The 10,044-nt window shown below is 45.0% G+C and overlaps 1 pseudogene; it reads right to left on the bottom strand.

Annotated features, from left to right (window-relative positions):
• Positions 1-624: 624 nt before the first annotated feature.
• Positions 625-742, bottom strand: LOC126164152 (5S ribosomal RNA; annotated as a pseudogene).
• Between the last annotated feature and the right edge of the window lie 9,302 nt (positions 743-10,044).

Below are 10,044 nucleotides of genomic sequence, written 5' to 3'. Positions count from 1 at the left end.
TCTATTCTCAAGAGTCGGCACTCTCTGATTTCAGTAGTTTCCACACCTAAAGACAGTTCTGTTGGAAAATGTTTGGAGAGCAGTGAAGGAGTCACGAAAGTGTACTTGCGATAATCGCTTTTCAAAAAAAGGAATATTCTTACGGGAAAAGCGTTAAGTGAAGTGCATGGGAGCAAAGGGACCAACTTCAAAAGTTTTAATTTTTGGTTTGAAAAGCACAGTGTTTCACTGTCAGACAAGAGTGTTTACACTTGCCCATACGTTTAGCTATATTATATACTCTTCATCCATAAGAGAATGGGGTGAATTTTAGAATTTAATACAGGATGTTACCATGCTGTTCAGTGATGAGAAAATGTGTATGTCTCTGTTTCATTCTCGTGTCGACTAAATATAATATACATATATACCACTATATATACCACCACTCCGTCTACAGGCCACAAGTGGCCCATCGGGACCATCCGACCGCCGTGTCATCCTCAAGGAGGATGCGGATAGGAGGGGCGTGAAGTCAGCACACCGCTCTCCCGGTCGTTATGATGGTATTCTTGACCGAAGCCGCTACTATGCAGTCGAGTAGCTCCTCAATGGGCATCACGAGGCTGAGTGCACCCCGAAAAATGGCAACGGCGCATGGTGGCCTGGATGGTCACCCATCCAAGTGCCAACCACGCCCGACAGCGCTTAACTTCGGTGATCTCACGGGAACCGGTGTATCCACCGCGGCAAGGCCGTTGCCGACTAAATATAATGAAAACTGTATTTAACGACTAAAATCGTAATCTTCCACGTCTTAAATGGTTCAAATGGCTCTGAGCACTATGGGACTTAACATCTGAGGTCATCAGTCCCCTAGAACTTAGAACTACTTAAACCTAACTAACCTAAGGACATCACACACATCGATGCCCGAGGCAGGATTCGAAGCTGCGACCGTAGCGGTCCACGTCTTAGGCGAGCGATGAAGAGTCTCGCTTATTTATACGCCTCGTCCACTGTGACAGTTACACACTAATCTAAGAACGTGTCATTACTGAAGTCGTGAGGTAACTAGTCAAAACATTTTGGGATCCGTCAAGACATACATTTCGAGCAGAACGTTGTGTTGTAACAGCTTGGAATACAATAGCTCATGATTTGTGTCCCAGTAACAACGCGACACCGAGAATATTGTGAGGGAATGTCGTAAATGGGACCGAATGCTATTTAGTGACAACGATGATAACCAATCCATTTACTAACCAATCCCCAGTCGTGCACTAGACATCCCTGTGTGATATCGGTGGTCTGTCTGCGTGTGGGCAGGAACCTACATTGGCCCACGGACCGAAGTCAACGACAGATGAAACAGTTTGTTCGTTGGTTCAAAGTTACATACAACGGAATGACGCGATGTTTAAAGTTCTCGACTTCTACTTGGCTGAAGCTAGTATTTCTTCATTTAAGTATTACATGGTTTTTCTCAGTCATTTCAAGTGACGTTCAGGGTGGTTCCTTTCCCCATCTTGTGTAATTCGAAAGCGTAGTCCATCTCTGATGACCTCGATGTCAATGGAACTTCGACTTCATACCTTCCTTCTCGAAGTTACAGGGACTACATCTCCCGACAGTTAATTCTGCGTAGGCTTGTCGCATTGGCATTTTTTTTAGTTTTATGAACAACAATGAACGTCGTCTTAAGAGTTCATTTTGCTGAGGACTTGTTACAAAAGATGTCATCAAAGAGATGCCGTAGTCAGCGTTTTTCACTAACTTGATTTCTATTGAACATTTTTGGGGTTCGCTTGGAAGACAAATTGGAGCTGATCCAGCGGTTCCCACTACAAGTGCACAGCTGAAAATTGTTGTCCTGAAAAATTGTCAGGTGTCCCTCAGTAGGTCGTCTGTAATTTTAATGAATCCATGCCACGCAGTAGCGAAGCACTACGGGTCGTTTGTGCTGACCACACGCGTTGTGGAACCGTAGTTAGGGAGCTGTTTTTGAACTCATGTATTGGTTTATATAGATATTAATTACAGAGGTCCTTAATATCCCAGTACGGTATACGAAAGCACATTTTGTCTGATACTTCACTTCAGTTTTAGGGCACTGTTATGGTAAGTTTTATGATATCGAGAATAAAACGTCCCGTCAGTGGCAAAGTCTTCACACATGTAGTTTCCCATGATTACAATATCAATGAGACACAAATGGGTACAGTCAGTCACACAGATTCAAAGGAGTAACAATCTGTGGGGATATGGAATGGAATGATTACATAGGTTGTGATCAGGGAAGGAAGCGGAAGGAAGTCGGCCATGCTCTTTTGAAGGAATCATCCCAGCATTAGCCGTAGTGATTTAGGGAAGTTACGGGAAATCAAGTGTCACGCCAACTTCTATTAACAGTAGTACGATCACATGGGGCATCAAACGAAATTGGTGTCTGGATTTCGGACTTTTTCCATAGGGAGGACACGCTTCCTTTGGATGGAACGTCAACAACATATTAAAAGGAACTCAAGGTGTGCCCAGGGAATTGGAGGCTTATATGTTAACATTCTAAACGAATGACCTATCAAGTAATATTAAGACCACAGACTGTTTGGTGATGGTCAAGTTACGTACAACTAAGTGCTGTCTGCAAACCTTTTGCAGACGTATTCACCCAGGTACTGATAAGATTGCAAAATAGTACAAAGACTGGTAACTTGTTTTTAATGTTCGGGTATGTAAAATTATAAATTCACAAAAAGCAGAAAATCAGTTTCCCGCGAGTACATTATCAATGAGACATAATTGGATACAGTCAACTCATACAATACAAGGGACGAACAATTTGTGGGGGTATGAAATGGAATGATTACGTGGGCTCAATCATATAGGTAAAGCAGGTTACAGACCTTGTTTCATTGCAGCAAGGATGGTGGCAATATGCGACATTCTGGAAAGGATATTAACTAGAAAACATTCAGACTATTGCTGTTGGGTGTGAGACCCATAGCAAACAGGAATAAAAGGAGATGTGTTGTGAATATGGTCTTCAGCCCGAAAATTGCTTTGCGCTATTCTCTGCATAATTATTGCTACCTATATCCACTTGAAACAGTTTACTGTATTCAGATGTTGGTCTGCCTCTATCCACTTCCCACCATTACCATATTTACTGTTCCTTGATGCCTCATGCTACGTCTATCAACTTATCTCCTCTTTTGGTTAAGTCATGCCATACATTTTACCTCAAGTAAGTCAACATTCTTCTCAAGCCACACATTTTAAAAACCTCTATTCCTTTCTTGTCTGAACTGCTTATGGTCGACGTTCCACTTCCGTGCAAATACCTTCAGAAAAGACTTCCTAGCACTGAAATTTGCATCCGGTGTCATAAGTTCTTTGGCTGCCAAAATAGCAAGACTCATCTACAAATTCTAGTATCTCATTTCCTAATCTAACTCCCTCAGCAGGACTTGATGTAATTCGACTGTATTCCCTCTCCCCCCTTTTTTTACTTTGGCAGATATTCATCTTGTGACCTCCCCATCAAGACACCATCCATTTCATTTTAATGAAATTCTAAATCTTTTTCTTCTCGCATAAAATCACAATGTTATCGACAAACCTAGAAAAGCTTTTTTCTTCTCTCTGAATTTTAATCTCAGTTTTAAATTTCTCCTTGGTTTCCTTTACAAACTACTCACTGTACAGATTGAATAACGTCAGGTATAGGCTGCACCTCTGCCTCTTTCTCTCCTCAACTACTGTTTGCCTGTCGTGTCCAGTTCTTATAACTGCAGTCTGGTTTCTGTACAAGTAGTAGCTAACCTTTCGCCCCTTGCGTATTATGCCCCTACCTTCAAAATTTCAAAGATTTTACTGTGTACTGCAGTTACACAAAGAAGAACAGTTCGAATGGTGACAGGTTGGTTTGATTCGCGGATGGGCGTCATGAAAATACCGAAAAATCTCAACTTGGAGAGGCGTGAAGACGACACCATCTACCCATCGAAATCCTAATAACAAAGTTTCAGTGGCTAATATTAACAAGGGAAACTCCACATCGCACCCCCCTCAGATTTAGTTGTAAGATAGCTCAGTGAATAGCCCACCATAACCTGAACACAGATCAATCATGAAAACGGAAAGTAGTTGTACTGAACCGTGGAAAAGGAAGCTAAACAGACACAGTGCACGGTCCAAATTCAAGATGTGCAACCTACAGCGCAATGGAAGAACCACGCGCCGCGTTTGTGTGGTTAGGGTGTTGGACCGCGAAACGGGAGGTCCGTGTTCATATCTCGGCTCGTGGTCCCCTCTAATTTTTTCAAAAATTGTGAATGACCGTCTGCTCATTGACGTGTCTGTTTTCTTTCTGTAGTCTTCGCAACTGTCGTACTGTAAATTGGTTATAGAATGAGTCATGTGGTCAGAATACATACCGTCCCAAGTAAATGCGATAAGAAGTGAAAACAGGCGAGTGCCGCAGAGATCACTCACAGCACTGAACACAATTTATAGGCGGCTGTGAACTGTGGTACAACAGCTCTTCTCGCATAAAATCACAATGTTATCGACAAACCTAGAAAAGCTTTTTTTTTCTCTCTGAATTTTAATCTTAGTTTTAAATTTCTCCTTGGTTTCCTTTACAAACTACTCCCACACGACTGCGCCGTCTGCAGATCATACAGAACAAAGTGCTACGAATCATTAGCAATGCTCCACGCTACACACGCACCGTGGATCTTCACCATGAATACCGCCTTGATACCCTCAAGGAAGTATTCAAGAAACACGCCACACGACTATACAGGAACTCGAGACACTCGAACAATCCTTTCATCCTCACTCTGGGAAACTACGATCACAACCACAGGTGGAAACACAAGCGACCAAAGACACTGCTAGCTAGGGCATAACCACCTATGGTAAACTAACATACGCAAACAGCGACAAACGTCGGCAAGCCCCTGCACATCAGCAACACTGACTGGCAACTACCAGCTGCTATTAGAGCCGACCAACAGGCCACAGCAGGGACACCGACGAGCTCGCCCACAGACGCACGAACAATCTCCCAACACTCCCTCACACTGTGCCTCCAGTATATGACCTATCGGACACAAGACCGATAACAAACCTAACTGTTGCAGGTTGCAGGACGCTGAACGAGGTCTCTGTACCAGCACCCAGCGCCAGCCGCCGAACAGCACAAACGCACAACGTCAAGGTATCGACATGCATGATACCCACTAGTAACAAAGCCTATCCTTGCACAACCTATCGCAGGCAGCAAGACAACCGCTACTGCTCTTGCCGCCCGACCTAACTTTCGCAGAGGTTTTTTTCCCTTGGCTCTTGCTTTGGCACTTTTTTTCCTCTGCCCTTCAAACCGCTACCCTTCGTCAGATTTCGACCAATCTATCTCCAGATGAGCGCGTATTAATGGTTAATCCTAACCAGACGTACGCAACCATCGCAGTACCCACATCCTGCGACACCTCACTTTAGTGAATACTAACCCTTATGCAGAGATGGCAGTAGACCTTTTGTGTTGGCCATCATGCCGGTGTGGGCGTGGAGGGGCTCCACCTCTATTTAAAAAAAAAAAATGTGGTACAACAAGCGAGTGCAAGAGTCAGAACTTCCAAAGCGGAATGCAACAGTCATAACACGTCATACTTGTGTACAACAAATAAGAGTACGTGCACCTAGAGGTCCCTTCTTTACACCTCGCTTTTGCAAACGGGCGTTACACCACGACACAGACACAAATCTGAATACAGCGAACAGACACTTCAATGACCGGACGAAGAGCACATAATTTTTTTGAGGAAAAAAAACTGAATTAAGAGGGAGATTCGAACGCGGGCCTCCTCTTTCGCAGTTCTGCACCGTCACCACATAACCACGCCGGCATGACAATTCAAATACGCTCGATGTTGCAAATCTTGAGATTGGAGCGTCCATTCTTCTATTTTGCGTTTTTTTCCCTCAGTTCAGTACACCTTCTTCATGTTTTCATGCTTGATATGTGTTCAGTTCTTGACGGGCTATGCATTGGGCCACCTTATCACTACATCTGAGCGGGCAGCGATAGGAGTCTCCCTTGTAAGTAAAAAAAGTAGGAATATACTGCCGGTCCGATGTATCGCTCCCGTAAGGGAAAACAAAATTACGAGGGTCACTCCAAAAGAAATGCACACTATTTTTGTAAAAATACAATTTTTATTCTGCGTGTGTGAAAGTTTTACAGCGTGTAGATACATCCTTCCCGCTTGTTTTCAAACTTAGTTCAACCTGTTCACGTGAGTGGAGCCGTCACAATATGTTTTCAAGATGGTTATTACACTTGACATTCGTCAGAAGCAACGTGCTCTCATAGAATTCTTGTGCTGTGAAAGGGAGACAGTGGGAAACATCCACAAGAGGTTGAAAAAACTGTATGGAGACGCTGCTGTCGTTCGCAGTACAGTTAGTCGGTGGGCAAGCAGGTTACGTGATGAAAGCGGGCACGGCAATATTGAGAATTGTCCTCGCAGCGGCAGGCCTCGTAATGCACACACTCCAGACAATGTGCAGAGAGTTAACGAATTGGTGACTGCTGGCAGACGCATCACAGTGAACGAATTGTCACGCTACGTTGGGATAGGGGAAGGTAGTGTTTGCAAAATACTGAAAGTGTTGCCTTTAAAAAAGGTTTGTGGCAGGTGGGTTCCCAGGATGTTGACAGTGGCTCACAAAGAAACAAGAAAAACGGTATGCAGCGAACTTTTGGTACAGTACGAGAATGGTGGAGATGAATTTCTTGGAAGAATTGTGACAGGTGATGAAACATGGCTCCATCATTTTTCACCAGAGACGAAGAGGCAATCAATGGAGTGGCATCATGCAAATTCACCCAAGAAAAAAATTTAAAACTACACCTTCTGCTGGAAAAGTTATGGCTACTGTGTTTTTCGATTCCGAAGGACTCTTGCTTGTGGACATCACGCCAAGGGGACCCACCATAAATTCTGATGGATATGTGACGACACTGAAGAAACTTCAAGCTCGACTGAGTCGTGTTCGACCACATCGGCAAAAGCAGGATGTTTTGCTGTTGCACGACAATGCACGGCCACAAGTCAGTCAAAAAACCATGGAAACGATCACAAAACTCGTATGGACAACACTGAAACACCCGCCTTACAGTCCTGACGTGGCTCCATGTGACTAACATCTCTTTGGGAAACTGACAGACTCTCTTCGTGGAACAAGGTTTGAAGATGATGACTCCCTTGTGCACGCTGCCAAACAGTGGCTCCAAAAGGTTGGTCCAGTATTTTACCGTGTGAGTATACAGGCGCTGGTTCCAAGATGGCGTAAGGCAGTTGAAAGGGATGGAAATTATGTAGAGAAATGAAAATATTGTTCCTAAAGGATGTATCTACACACTGTAAAACTTTCAAAGATGTACACTGCTGGAAACTGAAATAAGAACACCGTGAATTCATTGTCCCAGGAAGGGGAAACTTTATTGACACATTCCTGGGGTCAGATACATCACATGATCACACTGACAGAACCACAGGCACATAGACACAGGCAACAGAGCATGCACAATGTCGGCACTAGTACAGTGTATATCCACCTTTCGCAGCAATGCAGGCTGCTATTCTCCCATGGAGACGATCGTAGAGATGCTGGATGTAGTCCTGTGGAACGGCTTGCCATGCCATTTCCACCTGGCGCCTCAGTTGGACCAGCGTTCGTGCTGGACGTGCAGACCGCGTGAGACGACGCTTCATCCAGTCCCAAACATGCTCAATGGGGGACAGATCCGGAGATCTTGCTGGCCAGGGTAGTTGACTTACACCTTCTAGAGCACGTTGGGTGGCACGGGATACATGCGGACGTGCATTGTCCTGTTGGAACAGCAAGTTCCCTTGCCGGTCTAGGAATGGTAGAACGATGGGTTCGATGACGGTTTGGATGTACCGTGCACTATTCAGTGTCCCCTCGACGATCACCAGTGGTGTACGGCCAGTGTAGGAGATCGCTCGCCACACCATGATGCCGGGTGTTGGCCCTGTGTGCCTCGGTCGTATGCAGTCCTGATTGTGGCGCTCACCTGCACGGCGCCAAACACGCATACGACCATCACTGGCACCAAGGCAGAAGCGACTCTCATCGCTGAAGACGACACGTCTCCATTCGTCCCTCCATTCACGCCTGTCGCGACACCACTGGAGGCGGGCTGCACGATGTTGGGGCGTGAGCGGAAGACGGCCTAACGGTGTGCGGGACCGTAGCCCAGCTTCATGGAGACGGTTGCGAATGGTCCTCGCCGATACCCCAGGAGCAACAGTGTCCCTAATTTGCTGGGAAGTGGCGGTGCGGTCCCCTACGGCACTGCGTAGGATCCTACGGTCTTGGCGTGCATTCGTGCGTCGCTGCGGTCCGGTCCCAGGTCGACGGGCACGTGCACCTTCCGCCGACCACTGGCGACAACATCGATGTACTGTGGAGACCTCACGCCCCACGTGTGGAGCAATTCGGCGGTACGTCCACCCGGCCTCCCGCATGCCCACTATACGCCCTCGCTCAAAGTCCGTCAACTGCACATACGGTTCACGTCCACGCTGTCGCGGCATGCTACCAGTGTTAAAGACTGCGATGGAGCTCCGTATGCCACGGCAAACTGGCTGACACTGACGGCGGCGGTGCACAAATGCTGCGCAGCTAGCGCCATTCGACGGCCAACACCGCGGTTCCTGGTGTGTCCGCTGTGCCGTGCGTGTGATCATTGCTTGTACAGCCCTTTCGCAGTGTCCGGAGCAAGTATGGTGGGTCTGACACACCGGTGTCAATGTGTTCTTTTTTCCATTTCCAGGAGTGTAGAACAAAAGATATATATTTTTTTAAATAGTGTGCATTTCTTTTGGGGTGACCCTCGTAATTACAGCGAGGAAGGACTTGTTTCGTCAGTCATCGGTAATCCTCCTATTCTGTAAAGGATCGAACTCTCTTGTGTAAAACGGCTTAAAAAACTTCTATTTACTTTAGAAGTGAATTATGTGTTAAATATTTGACGTTAAGCATGTAAGCGAGAAAAAGTTTATAGAGGCTTTAAAATTATGTTTAACGTTTATAAGTCTCTAAGGGCTTTTATTATCAGATACTGGATGAGTACAGTCTCGATACTTTACCCTGTGTTTTAAGCAGCCATTACTGTGTTTCGTATAATGATAAAATTTTGCAGTTACATCCAGTGCTGTATGTGGGCACTGCCCGCAAGTTACGGTTAGTAGTAAAGAAAAAATAAATTAAAACATCGTGCCTGATGCGGAAGTTTTACTGCATAAGCAGTGAAAATGTAGTAAGCGATAAACTTTTCCCTTTTCGCCATTTTCGCGTGGTGTCAGCGAGAACTTTCGTGTGGGTCAGAAATTATGTTTAAAGTTTGTTGCAAGTCACTAAATGCTCTCTTTCTCTAATACTGAATGAATATTGTCTGGTTATTTGCGCGTCGTGGGTTACTCTGCCGCAAGACATATACACAGTTATACTTGTCTTACTCTGTTAAAACTTCAAGATTACGTTATTTTTCTTGATAAGCAGATTATGACAGCATTTTACAATTTTAAATTCGCTCAATAATTATACAAAAACCTTTAAAATCAAATTTTTGTGCCTGTGGAATCTGTTAGATAGGCAAACTGCATCTGGGATGGTGCCCCATGAACCATGAATCGGGTTGACCGTTTAGTAACGTAGATTCTTCTCGTCATTCATACGCGAATGGAACGACCAGACACCCTAATACGTGCTACTACGAGAAGTATCCTCGGTGAATCACTTCACAGAGGTTCGTAGGGTCGGGACGTAAATGTAGAAGTAGATGTGGATGGTGGAACAAGAATCTGAATCGCTATCCTACCTAATAAGAGCGCAATGGCTTACTACTGCTGCAACTCACTTGTTTATCAACTGAAATATTCAGGATTGCCTCTATGACATAGTAATGGTCAGGAGAAAATTTCTTTCATTTTTATTTATGGTGACTAGCAGCCATCATGTCCAGAA

The sequence above is a fragment of the Schistocerca cancellata genome, chromosome 2, assembly GCF_023864275.1.
Source record: "Schistocerca cancellata isolate TAMUIC-IGC-003103 chromosome 2, iqSchCanc2.1, whole genome shotgun sequence".
Taxonomy (NCBI): domain Eukaryota; kingdom Metazoa; phylum Arthropoda; class Insecta; order Orthoptera; family Acrididae; genus Schistocerca; species Schistocerca cancellata.
The sequence above is the reverse complement of the archived record's forward strand: the minus strand, read 5'-3'. Positions and strand labels throughout refer to the sequence as shown.